General features: G+C 46.8%; 1 pseudogene; it reads right to left on the bottom strand.

The window, feature by feature from the left end:
• Positions 1-7,518: 7,518 nt before the first annotated feature.
• Positions 7,519-10,508, bottom strand: LOC123101123 (uncharacterized; annotated as a pseudogene).
• Positions 10,509-13,041: the final 2,533 nt, after the last annotated feature.

The following is a 13,041-nucleotide window of genomic DNA, read 5'->3' as shown; positions in this document are numbered from 1 at the left end:
GAAGTACTTCTTATGAAGATTGGAAGCTAACCTCTTTATCCAAATGTGTTGCGCAAGGAAAAAACCAGATAGAAAGTAAAAAAGAAAAAGGAAAAACCAGATAAAATCGATGACACTGAGGAAAGTAACAAAGAAAACCGAAAAAGAGAAAGAAGTAAAAGGACAAAAAAGAGAAAAAAACCGAAAAAAAACCTGATGCAAAATAGTGAATGTCCCGATAATAAAACCACAGGAGAAAAAACTCATGTGCAGTACAATATTGGGCAACTCCAGAGATCTTCAAAGCACGACAGTCCCCCGGGATATAGACCACTCGGTAACACCCAAGGTAAGGACGGACTTGGCATCCTCTGCGGCACAAGTTGGCTTCTGTTTCCAAGGCCAAATACCGTCTGTGGATTTGGTTCTAAAGCTAAAAATTAAAAAACTCCTCTCCAAGACACTAGCACCATAAACCAAGCGTTACTACAACACATTAAACCGAGCGTAACCACATTAGATGAATGCACCTGTTAGACCAACTAGGGCGGATGTACTATTAGACCAACTAGGCCCAACCTCCTCGACCTATATAAGGCGGGGCTAGGGCACCCTTGCGCGGCAGGAAATGACAAACGAGATTCGCTCATATACTTGTACTGCCACAAAATTTGTCCTACGAGCCTTGATTAAACACTCGGTAGAAGTAGGGTGTTACCTCTAGGCAGAGGGTCCGAACCTAGGTAAATTCCTCATTTGAATCCTGTATGTAGAACCTTCAAGTGTGTATTGCTTCATGAATCCCACATCATGACAATTGTCACGAAATCCCCACAAAAGACTTCATTGACAAAAAGAAATGATGACATACTATGAATCTTCTATATCTAAATAGCTAGCCTTCAATTACATATTTCTCTCGACAAGCAAACATGTCATCGCAACATGCAACATACATATGAGGAAAGGACCTCCGTCAACATGCAGCCATGCATAGTAGAAGCCCACCTCAATACGCAAACAACCATGAGAATTTTTATTCCATTATGCTATTTATGTTTAAAAAATATTGTTCAACATAATAAATTATATATTTTCAGTACTTTTATCATATTATTATCTAAATATATGTGTTTCAGACTTTATTTGCCCATGCAGAAGGAGAAGGCCGGACACCAACTTTACACGGGGCGGTTGGCACTAAAGGAGGATCACGGTCGGTATAGCTGCTTGCTGGTGGCCAGACTTCTAAATCAGAGCGTAGGCGCCGAGATCAAGGCCGAGAACTAGAAAAAATAAGCACGTGGCTCCCATGAAGATTCCGACACCTGGTGAAATACAATTGCCGGCACTAAAATTAACAGATGCATTAGGCCCGATCATCATTGCACCCACCAGAAATATTACCACCACTTTAAGGGCAAGGAACCTGAAATCATGCATGCAATATAGACCGCAAAAATTAATACTTAAATGAACAAGCCCCCGAGATATATATTGATGGATGTGAAGGGCTATACATGTGGAAATTGTAGATAAATTCTAAAGTTCGGATACAGATGCCGCTACCAACAAGTACTCTCTTCATTCTAGAATATAAGATGCATTAATTTTTCTGAAAGTCAAATATTTATATGCTTGACCAAAATTCTGAAATAAATATCAACATCTTGAATATCAAAGAAATTAATTATGAAAATACTTTTTTATGATGAATCTAAAGTTGAAAACTCGGTATTGTAGATACTGATATTTTTTTGTCTAGAAACTAGTCAAACATGAAGAAAATTGACTCTTGAAGAAAAAATCAATAGAACTCCAATTGTATCTCGTTCTGATCACCTACATACCATGAGAAGATGAACAAGAGGACGGCGACGACGCGTTCAACCATGCTCTTAGGAGTCGGACACGCCCCACAGCAGCAGCCGCAGCAGCCGATGGCCACGCTGGCGACTATCTGCGTCATGAACGCCAGCGCCGCCGCTAGGAGACCACAGGGCAACGCCGGCGATAGCCTGTAGGTACAGTAGGCGTCGCTGCCCTTGCCCGGACGCGGAGCCGCTGTCTGCATGAATGAACGGATGGATGGAAACACGCACAGTTAAGAAGAAGCAAGATCAGCTATGGCCGGACGTCACAAAGACCGCCGGCCGGCCGAGAAAGCCATCTAGCATACGGGCGGTGCGTACCACCCCCATGAAGATGGCGCCGACGACTCCGAACAAGACGGTCAGCCCGGCCAGCACGCCGGCCACCACCATCAGAACATTCTTGTTCTTCCCCGTCTTCGACCTCATGACTACCTACTCTGGGCTAGCTTTGCTGTTTGCTTCTCCTGTAAAGTTGTAACTAATGCTCAGCTGGGCTGGATCGATCATGATACATATAGATACGTAGGTTATCGCAGTACGGTTAGCTTGATGACGGTCTGACGTACTCAAGCATTGAGATTGCCAATTAATGGCATTGCTGTTGCTGCATTTCGATACAAGCTGTAGAGTATATATAATTAACATAACCCTGGAAGTTGCATGGAACCTGTCGATCGACCTCACAAGTCGTTATGTACGTACGTAGTTGAGACAAAATTACTTTGTGTTCTCAGCTCTGTGCATGTGCAGGACTCGACTAGCAGCTATAGCAAAAATTAAGCAACGGCGTCGACGTGTTCCAAAGCTAACATGTCAGTTAGTACATCTCCTGTCCTATTTACATGCCCCCTCTCTCTCCGACCAACGAAAATACGTTATCTCGCAACAGTTAGAAGATTTCTTTGGCACCTCCAAATAAATCCTAAAGATAAATTCTGTGCTCCAATGATGGCTCCAGAGTTATCGTGCCGATCCGCGTGTCTCCTGGTTACAAGGCTACAAGGCTTCCTGCTCCGAACCCCCTGTCGACCTGTCGACGACACTCCCACAACGACAAAGAAAGGAAGCAGGTGAGGACCGCATAGGTATGGTGAAAGAGCAACCTTGATAAAAGGTGGATTTTATTGACTTCAAAATAAATTATGAAATGGGCACAAACACAATACAAAACTAAAGCTATGCCTAAACGAGGACAGAAAACCTAAAGCGATCAAAACTACGATGGAGAAACTACGATAACGACCGTATCCGGACCAACCATCTTTTAACACCTCAGGGACACAGAAGGTTCTTTAACAACAACACCTTTAAGAAGAAAACAGCGCTCAAGAACCATCATCACGAATCCAACCACCAAAGGCCAGCTTCTAGGTTTTCACACTAAAGAACAAGTCCTGCCATATTTGAGCAATGTCTTCAACAGGGTAACGGCTCAAAAACATAGCCATTGCTAGGTATAACCGACTTGGACGAGACCTAGGGTTTTCAGCCCAGAGCTCGAGACCGGGTACTCAAGAAGCACCATCAAATCGGACTCAAATATGTGTTGTCGCAACCGATTTTCCGCAATCCCAACAGCTACATGCGTTGGGCTACAAATCCCACAGTCACTGCTGCACAACCGTACCCTCTGTGACAAGCCGCTGTCGATATATTACATCTCACTGTCGAAGGCAAACTAGCCGGAATGAGATCCCCAAAACCTACAAATGAGCCTTTCGGCTACATTCCGCAACCTGGCCCGAACGAGCGGCACCAAATCTAGAGAGCGAACCCTCAGGAAGACCCATCGGTGGCCAACACAACCCACAACCCGAGTGAGATAGCACCACCACACACATCAACTTTCCACCCATTCTAGGCAACCGATCTTAGGCCAGGCCACCGCACTAATCTGAGGCGAGGTGTGTCCTCGACGACTCCCCGCAAGGGAACCTCACCGGGAAAGTAGCCGTGTCCCTGTGATGGTGCAACAGCGAACCATAAGTATGCACGCGGCAGTGGCAACAACAGGATTGCATTTTTTTCTTTTGAGTTTAGATTATTTATTTCATATCTAGTCGAGCCGATTTACCATGTAGACAAAGAGCAACTACGCATGTAGCTCATTTGATTGGTCATGATTTTCCTCACAAAAACTGAAAAATATTGGGAATTCAAAGAACTATGGTATAAATAATATGATTTGTTAAAGTATAGTATATACAGATGTGGGCTATTGTTTCTATACTTCTTTTCATATCTAGGAGCATTTTTGAAAAAAAAAATAACAAGATGCTCGGCCAGTTCATTTCAGAATATGGGTATGGAGAATCATAAACAGAAAAGAACTTTATTCTTCCCCGAGAATCTTGGAAAATCATGCCAGAATAGCAATGTATCTCAAAATCGTCCAAAACCCATGAATCTAAATGTATCTCAAAATCGCCAAAAACCTACGATTCCAGCAATTCTGCTACCAATAATCCTAGATGCAAGGATTATTACGGAGTTGTTACGGATATTTCTTCTCTAACTAATCTATCTCCCCCTGATCTTCAGGCGGGGTGGGGCCCATCCTCCCCCCTTCTCCAATCCCAAGCTCCCACGTTTGCTAGTCTGTGAATCACGTAAACCTTCTCTCCATGTGTCTAGCATTACTCTTCTGCTACGTCCCTAAAAAAATGTTTAGTTTCGGGGCAATATCCTTGTTTGAGGGATTAATTATATAACAAATGCCACCGCTCCTCTCCCCCACGGCTTGATTTCCTGCTAGGCTCCAGCAGTGTTGCAGAATTGCATGGGACCTCCTCGAAGAGGCTCTTCTGTGTCTCTCCCTGGATCCATCCCACGACTCCTGCCTCTCGCCGGGGCTAGGCCGACTCCAGCCGCTAGTGTCGTGGATCTGAGACCAGTTTACAGAGGAGGAGGGCGAGCTGGTGTGTCGTGAAAAGCATGCTCGTGGCCGTTGTTCTCGTGCATGTTGTGCCACAGGCCGCCCCTCGCCCCTCGACGTCGCTCATACCATGGCGTGGCCATATCTTCCTTGTGTGTGCTCGGCAGAATGGTGCACACGAGGTGCTCAATAGAATGCACGTCAAAACTTGTTTCGTCCTAAATTAACCTCATAATTGGTATCGACTTGATATTAATATATTTTTCTTTTCAAAAAAAGTAACCTCATAATTAGGTGAATCATTTGATTAGCACTTGAACAATAAAACTTTCTGAAAACCCATTCTCTGCAATGTGACACTCCGGCAAAGTTCACTAATTTCTCTTCTAAGAGCCAGTGAATAAAAAACACACGAAAAATAATCATCATTAATTCTAGAAAATAACAATAATTACAAAAGCCACCCGCACCGTACTATTTTTGGTTGTAATTTCACTAATGGATCCGCGGTTTTGCGATGATTCTTGTGATCTCGATGACTGCATGGATAACTCAATATTCAGGGTAAAACAGTTCAACACAACTCAATGTTACCAACTCGGCGCACAATTTCGGTCCAGGGCATTATAGACATTTCACCACACAACTCATAAAACAATCTTAGACTGCAATCTTTGAAAAGACTGGATGTCTGATTCCATTGGCAGCTGAATCTATGGGCAGTTTCCCGGAATCTGGTTGGAAAATCCAGAGTTGAAAAGAACAGTCCTTACTCTAAGACATGTTTTAAAATTGGAAAAAGGAAGTGGAATACTTCAAGGCTGAGTTTTTATGTCTCTCGAATGTATTTTTATATTTCTGGTAGTTGAATTTTATGAATTTTGATTGAGTAGGCTTGCATTTGTACCTAAATTTTTAGTGCTTTTGCTTTATTTATAAAGAGGGACGAAATCCTTTTTTGGTAAAAGTTTTAGAGCTTAAATATTGGTCCCGGCTAAATTTTATTCTGGGTCCGCCACTACTTATCATCTTTGAACAAGCACCAATGTGATGGCTCATGAATTAGCATACTTTGAGTTTTCAAACAATCTACTGGCACTACATTATGAAACGGATGGAGTATTATATACTCACTCCAATCCATATTAATTGGCGACAATTAATATGGAATACATAACAACAATTAATATGGATCGGATTGAGTGTTTATTTATGCATATACTCTTGTATAACACAATGTTTGTGGCCCCTAACTAATCATGCAAAAAAGAGTGTGCGGCCAGGTGTTCTACTCTTTAGGCAGGCGCACGTTCAACAAAGTCGGTACAAACTTGTTACAGATGAAAAGAAATAAAATGAACCTCCGTCAAACAATGAAATTTTCAGCTCATCACATAATCGCAGACAACAAGGAAGGTTCGGACAAGATGGAATACATAATACAGAAGTATTACAACAAGCTTAATCTTAATACAGTAGTATTTCTACATCAGGCTTAATAAGGTTAAGGCCTAATACTAGTTCCTCCCGCTGTTGAAACTAATAGAGAAAAGTATACTTTTCGTCCCTCAATTCTTGACGGAGTCTAGATTTAGTCCCTCAACTACGAAACCGGACAATTTGCATCTCGAACTTTCAATACCGGACAAATTTTGTCCCTCGACACAACTAAAGCGGTTTCTAAGCTGACTTGGCATGTTTTTGACCGGTCATAGTCCAAGTAGCCGTATTTCTCTGTCCTACTGATCCTATCTCTTCTTCCCTCCTATTATCTCTCTCTAATGGGCATTTGAACGAGCACTTATAGTGCACCGGCTGCACAAGCGCTGTGGTGGCATGCCAGGACGCCGGCGGTTATGACGCCGAGCTAGCGCTTGAGGGGCTCTACAACACGCACGTCTCTGTCGTTGTGCCGGCTGGGTGTCCCTGTTGCTGCTCCAGCAGGAGGGAATCGTGCTGCAGCTTGTCGGGAGCAGCACGGGTTGCCCGCAGCGGCATAGGCCTCCTCCACGACTCGCCATGTGCAGGTGCTCCACCTCGCCGTCGTAGTAAACCACACCACAGGAAGCAACGCCGGAGGCCCTAAATCGCTGACGCCCAAATCGTCTTCCTCGACTTCGGTGACTGTCGTCGTGCTGCGATCTCCCCCTCTTGCAAGCTCCGGTTCTTCCTGTCGGCTTCCTAAGCTCCCCGTGGTCCTACCTAAGCCTCACGCGTCCTCCCGATCCACGAGCTCACCCCGCTGCGAGCCCGTGCTCTGCTACCGGTTGCCGTCCACGCAGCCGTCGCTCAGGTGCTTATGCGCCGCGTCTGAGTACGCGTGCGTGCTATAGGTGAGCCCCTGGTCGTTTCTCCCGTCTCCCCAAGCCTCCCCGTGCCATCTAGCTCGATGCCCGCATAGCGCCGCCCGTCGTAGTCGGCAAAGCTTCGGCCACCCCGCATGCCCGTGCTTGCTTTCCCAGACGCGCGGACACCCCGGCTTGCTCCAAGGCATGGCGCAGCCTCTCCCCGCTAGCACCCGCCTCGTCCAGATTCCAGAGCGCCGCCGCCGGTGCAAGCTAATTTGCCAATGTGAGGAGCGATTTGCCGGCTCCTTTGCCATGTTGGCGTGGACCGGTCAAACCAGTCAAAATCCATGCCAAGTCAGCAGTGAAACCTGGTCTGCTGATACAAGGGATGAATTCTGTCCGGTATTGAAAGTTCGAGATGCAAATTGTCCGGTTTCGTAGTTGAGGGACTAAATCTAAACTCTGTGAAAAATTGAGGGACGAAAAGTATACTTTTCTCAAATTAATACTCATCAACCTCCTGCGACAACTCTTTTTGACGTTCACAGTATTTCCTCATATCGTTTGCAAACTGTGCGTCACTCCTAAAATCGAACATTAAATCAGCGTCCAGTATTACGTCCGTGTGTGCCGTTCCATCGTCGGTAATATCATGATTACTGTTAATAAAGTCTGCTGAATCTGGATACACAATCTTCCTCGCGGTTGACTCTCCATAGTAGCAACGGCCTGTCACCAAAACCAAAATTGATTTATTATGATTCATTTTGATGCTTGGAAAATTCATAATGTTGACTGAAAAATCAGAAAGGACATATAAATAAAGCCCTGTTCGGAACAATATGGAGTAGTCTCTACACATTAGTACTTATATTTGATGCCGGTTAAATAGTATTTCATATATTCCAGCTATTACACTCACATTATTAGTTTAACTTTTTCTTTCTTAATTCATCACATCTCTAAAATTTGCCAAGAATTTCCGCGGCAACGCGCGGGGTATCATCTAGTATATTGAAAATGGTGTACCAATTAAATTGGGAGGAACATGATGCTGAATCGTGAAACGACATTGAATGTGCACTCCGTGCCCCTATAAAAGTAATTCTTTATGGGAGCTATCTCTATGATTGGATGAAACAAACAAGCATCGTAGGATTTAAAGAAGAAAAGTCCTGAATGGAAATCAAAAGGATCTTTCAGTGAAACAGAAAAAAAAATCTCTAATGTTTTAAACCTAGATGGCTGCACATGCTACTTGGAAGGAATGTGGACTTACCAGTATATATCAGGGGTAGAGGACAGCAGAAATTTGGTTTTGGCTGCTCACCAGGAAACAACCAGTTGAGTTTGGCGAAGAAGAGTTGGTTACCGGCAGTCCCTGATTTGGAAGGAGCCACAAAATTAACGTGGTAGCACTCCCTGTCCAAGGATTTGGAACCATCCACCACACCACAGATAACACTTACCACATATTTTGGTTCGTAAAACAAGCAACAACAAGGTCAAATGAAGCAGCTGATAGTGAGATGTAATGGATATGTATACAAGGATGAATAAAAGCAAAGCCACGTACCCGAGGATGCTCAGAGGCATATTTTCGCAGCAGCTTTTCAAGCTCAGAGCCAAGGTATAACTTCATTCTGTTATAATATGACTTCATTTTTACCAGAGTCTCCTTAGCCTCCTCGCACAATTTGGCCACCTTGGGAGGTTTGGGATCCAACGTCACTGCTTTTTGTCGGAGTAAGTGCTCTATTTTGCCAAGAGATTCACAGGAGACCACACCATTGGTGTCGGTGGTCAGCAAGCACCGTAGGTCATTCAGCACATCGGGCGTCACGGACGCGAGGAATAGCCCTAGTGCAGCATGCTGTGGGTGTTGAGCGGTTGCGGCTGCGGCAGCAAACTGCTGCAAGGTGTGCGTCTCCTCGGACAGGTCACAACATTTGCGAGAGAGGTGCTCCATCACCCCTTGTGTCGAGCAGCCAGCCTCAGAGTTTCCTCGGACGAGGGCCATTAGGCCTTCCAGGGAACGGACCTCCACTCGAAGCATAGATAGGGTGTCGATGATGTGATACTCTTTGATTTCAGAGAGGGGTAGCGGGTACACTATGCTGTGCCAAATGGAGTTGACAATGATGTTGGAGACAGGGTCCATGGGGCCATAGCAGTGGCCAGCCCACAATATGTTGCGGATGAGCCCCGTAGAGGGGGGCAACATGATGAACACTTTGAGATAAAAAGTGTGGATTACACCATGAAGCCTCATCCTGAGAGACTCGGTGTACTCACATGCATCGCCATTGCAGCTCTCTACCAAACCACGGCTTCGAGAGGTTTTCGCGGCCTTGGCTAAAAGCGTCGATATCATGGACCTCTTGTCTTGAGGATCAGACCGCATGGACGCAAAGAGGTCCCCATGACGCTGGACCTTCATGCTTACAACATCGAATCCATCCACAGAGCTCGTGCTATTGCAATCTCAAGCTTCCCTTCATCGGGCTTGAGGTTCCGACAGTACACGATGGCCTCTCTTCCTCCTGGCAGCAGTTTCACCTGGAGGTCAAGGAGGGCACTGCACTGGTACCGCAGTAGATCCACGAGGGTGTTGACGTCGTCGACAGTGAGCTTTGGCCCTCCTGGCCTGAGAAACGGGGCGGCGGCGTGGAGCCGCTCTAGTGGAACTGGCGTCGTGTGGAGCCGCACCAGGGCGTCGGGCGCTGGGTGCGATGCACAGGTTGCGGCGCACATGAGGGCGGCTTGCGTCCTTTCAGTGGCGGGGTCAGGGAGCTGAAGCTCAGCAGCGTATAGATCGTGCTCGACGAGCAGGACGGCCAGGGCCAGGTCAGCGCCCGCCCAGTGGAGGTACCGGGTGGCCTGTTCTTCACTGAGGCATTCAAAGTATCTCACCATGAACCTGTGGAGAGCCAGGTAGGATGGTGCGGCATCTCTGGGCCAGGTATCCCTGCGGCATGTTGGCCCAATGTGGCTGGACCAACTATCCCTTGGCCGCGCCGCACCAGCCAACCACTTGGACCTTCTCCTCCTCTTACAGTCATGCGGAAGCGGTGGGTTTGCCCGGAAGTCCTGCGGGAGGTGGGCGATGGTGTTGAGGATGATGTTGGTGACGGGGTCCATGAGGCCGAGACAGAGGCCGTATTTGCCCATGGATGAGATTAGTTGGTCGGCGGCTTCGGCTGGCATGTCGTCGACGGGCAGCCGGTCGCACGCCTCCTCGTATAAGTCAGGGATGGACGCGAGGAGATCGCGTTTGAAACAGAAGCTAGGGGGTTGGTCGCAGTTACCACTGTAGAGGCAGGAGAAGAGCCCCCTGCGGTCGGGACCCGGCGGCTGGACCTTGTTGGGCGACATCACGTCTGCTGCGACTGCGATCGAATGAGGCGGCGATTCCGCCGGCGGCAGGATCTATTAATGCGGCGGTTCGGCCGGCAGCAGGATCGATTAGGGTTGCTGACTCGGTTCGGTGGCCGTCAGGGTCTGTGGGAGGAAGACGACGATCGATGGGTACGTTACGTACGTATATGTATGCATGCGGCTGTAGTGTTAACAGCAGACGGGACACACCCGCGCGTCTGATATGTATGGGCCAACCCGCGATTCAGATCCTCAAGTCGCTGGCCCATATTCCTTGCCGACGCAGCACCCGCTAAGATATGTGCATTTTTTCATCTCAAAAGAAAAGATATGTGCACTTTTATAATACTAGTAAGCTTGCACGTGCAACGCATGTCTTAACTCCACACATAATTATGATTATTAACACAGTTGTTTGATTCTACATAGTTTTTCATCTGCATTTGTTTCACCAAAAAATAGTATTTGTTTGGGTGAAAGAAAAATTAAATCGCATGGAAGGTGTAAATAATACTCCCTCCATTCACCAATATAACATGTTTTGAATATATCAATATGAACTACATATGGACTAAAATGAATGAACAAACACACTAAAATGTGTCTTATTCTTCCGATTTAGAGAAAAGTTAGAATCGGTAATGCAATTCGGCTCCCAGGTCCAGATGCTCCTGCAATCTAGACCACACAGGTGCCTCATGATTTGGGCATGGCTTGGTATTCGATTCGTATTTCTATTATAAAAACAGTACATGATGCCCACACAACAGTATCACTCAATGTGCGCGCTTCCTTCCTGACGCCATCATTGGTACAGACATTGGGACAAACGGAGCCGCCCGTGGTACTCTAGCTGCCCCCACCACCTCCATCGACACCTTACGTCCCATGACTAATGATTTTTTAGTTCAAACTGGTAGATGTCACATACAGATAGATCAAGTACAAGTTTTACACATGAGCCCCCTAAAATGTATCGGGCGTCTTCTAAAACTTCACAACAGGAGTCCATGGGTAGAGGTTTTATTTTCGGAAATGTTAACGCCCATACGTGTGGGCGATAGCCAACTCGCCCACACGCCTACATCACCGTCCAACGCCTTTTGCATGAATCTTGGCATAAAAAGGTTGATTTTATGTGCCACGTAGGACCACTCGTGTGTGTGGCATGTGGGGGAGTTCGCCCACACGCCTGTTTTCTCTCCGCGGCCAACGTTCACCAGTCGGGGTGTGCGATGGAACTGCTGTCGCGCCCGCACGCCACGCACCACTCCTGTTTCACATCTCCCACGACTGCCATTCACCCACTCTCCCACACCTAAGCTGTCATTTGCCATGTTTTTGAAGGGTATATGGCAACTGCCCTATTTGTGATTGTAAACATATGGCAACTCTCTTTTTACCCGAACATGTTATTGTTGCCACGTCTGTTTTGCAGCGTTACATGGCAACTGTCTAGTGTTAGTAGGTGGCAACTCCTAAAGATACCACCGTCACCCACATGCTCGTCTCCTCTCTCACACACCAAAAGCCATCAGTTGCCATCTGTTTTGCAGGATACATGACAACTGCCCTCCCGTCTCCTCTCCCACACACCAAAAGCCATCAGTTTGCCATGTGTTTTGCAGGATACATGGCAACTGCCCTCCCGTCTCCTCTCCCACACACCAAAAGCCATCAGTTGCCATGTGTTTTGCAGGATACATGGCAACTACCCTAGCGTGCTTGTAAGTAGATGGCAACTCTCTTTTTACCCGCAACATGTTTTTTGTCATGTTTTTTAGTGCTACATGGCAACTGTCCAGTGTTAGTAGGTGGCAACTCTTAAAGTTTTCCAAAATCATGATAACTGTAGTTGTCCGATATGGTAACAACTGTAGTTGCCCAAAAATGGCATCCGGCACTTGACCTAAGACGGCAACTGCAGTTGAGCAACCATGGCAACTGTAGTTGTCCGACATGGCAACTGTAGTTCAGCAACATGGCAACTGCAGTTGAGCAACATGGCAACTGAAGAGGGTCCGAACCATGTCAATCGCGGCGGGACGCGTGGTTACTGACACGCGGGGCGTGTGGCTCGCAGGTGGGGAGGGGCGACGGCCGAGACGGATCGTGCGGGCCGCGTGCTCGCTCGCCCGGACGTGCTCGTGCGGGGCGATCGCGCTGCACCGGACGTGCGGGCTGTGGCTGCGCGCGCCCGGACGCGGTCGTGTGGGCAGGGTCGTCTCCGTGCCACATAGGACGTTCGGCACAACCATCCGATACACCACACGTGTGGCAGTTATCGGGGTCCTTTATTTTTTACATGCACAACCAACACATGCAAGATTTGTCAAGTACACAGGAAAAAAGTCGGAAAGACATCATTGGGGAAAATAAAATGCTGGAAAAACGTTGGTTGTCAGGTTCTCAGTCTATCTACGAAGGTGCGTTTTGCAGCTTAACAGCATCAGGCATTTTGGGGTAATCTCACATAATTAAACATTAGTCCACACGCACGTTGGCTACTACACTGCAATAATAACAAGTAATTTAGAGATAGTTCCTCCCAGCGATGAACACACTAAGCGTCCAGCAAAATACACGGAGGCGCGAACACAAAATACACGCAGTTAATTTCTAATTCTAGCCAACTGGTCCATTGACT

This window comes from Triticum aestivum, chromosome 5A, assembly GCF_018294505.1.
Source record: "Triticum aestivum cultivar Chinese Spring chromosome 5A, IWGSC CS RefSeq v2.1, whole genome shotgun sequence".
NCBI lineage: Eukaryota > Viridiplantae > Streptophyta > Magnoliopsida > Poales > Poaceae > Triticum > Triticum aestivum.
This window is presented reverse-complemented; position numbering and strand designations above follow the sequence as displayed.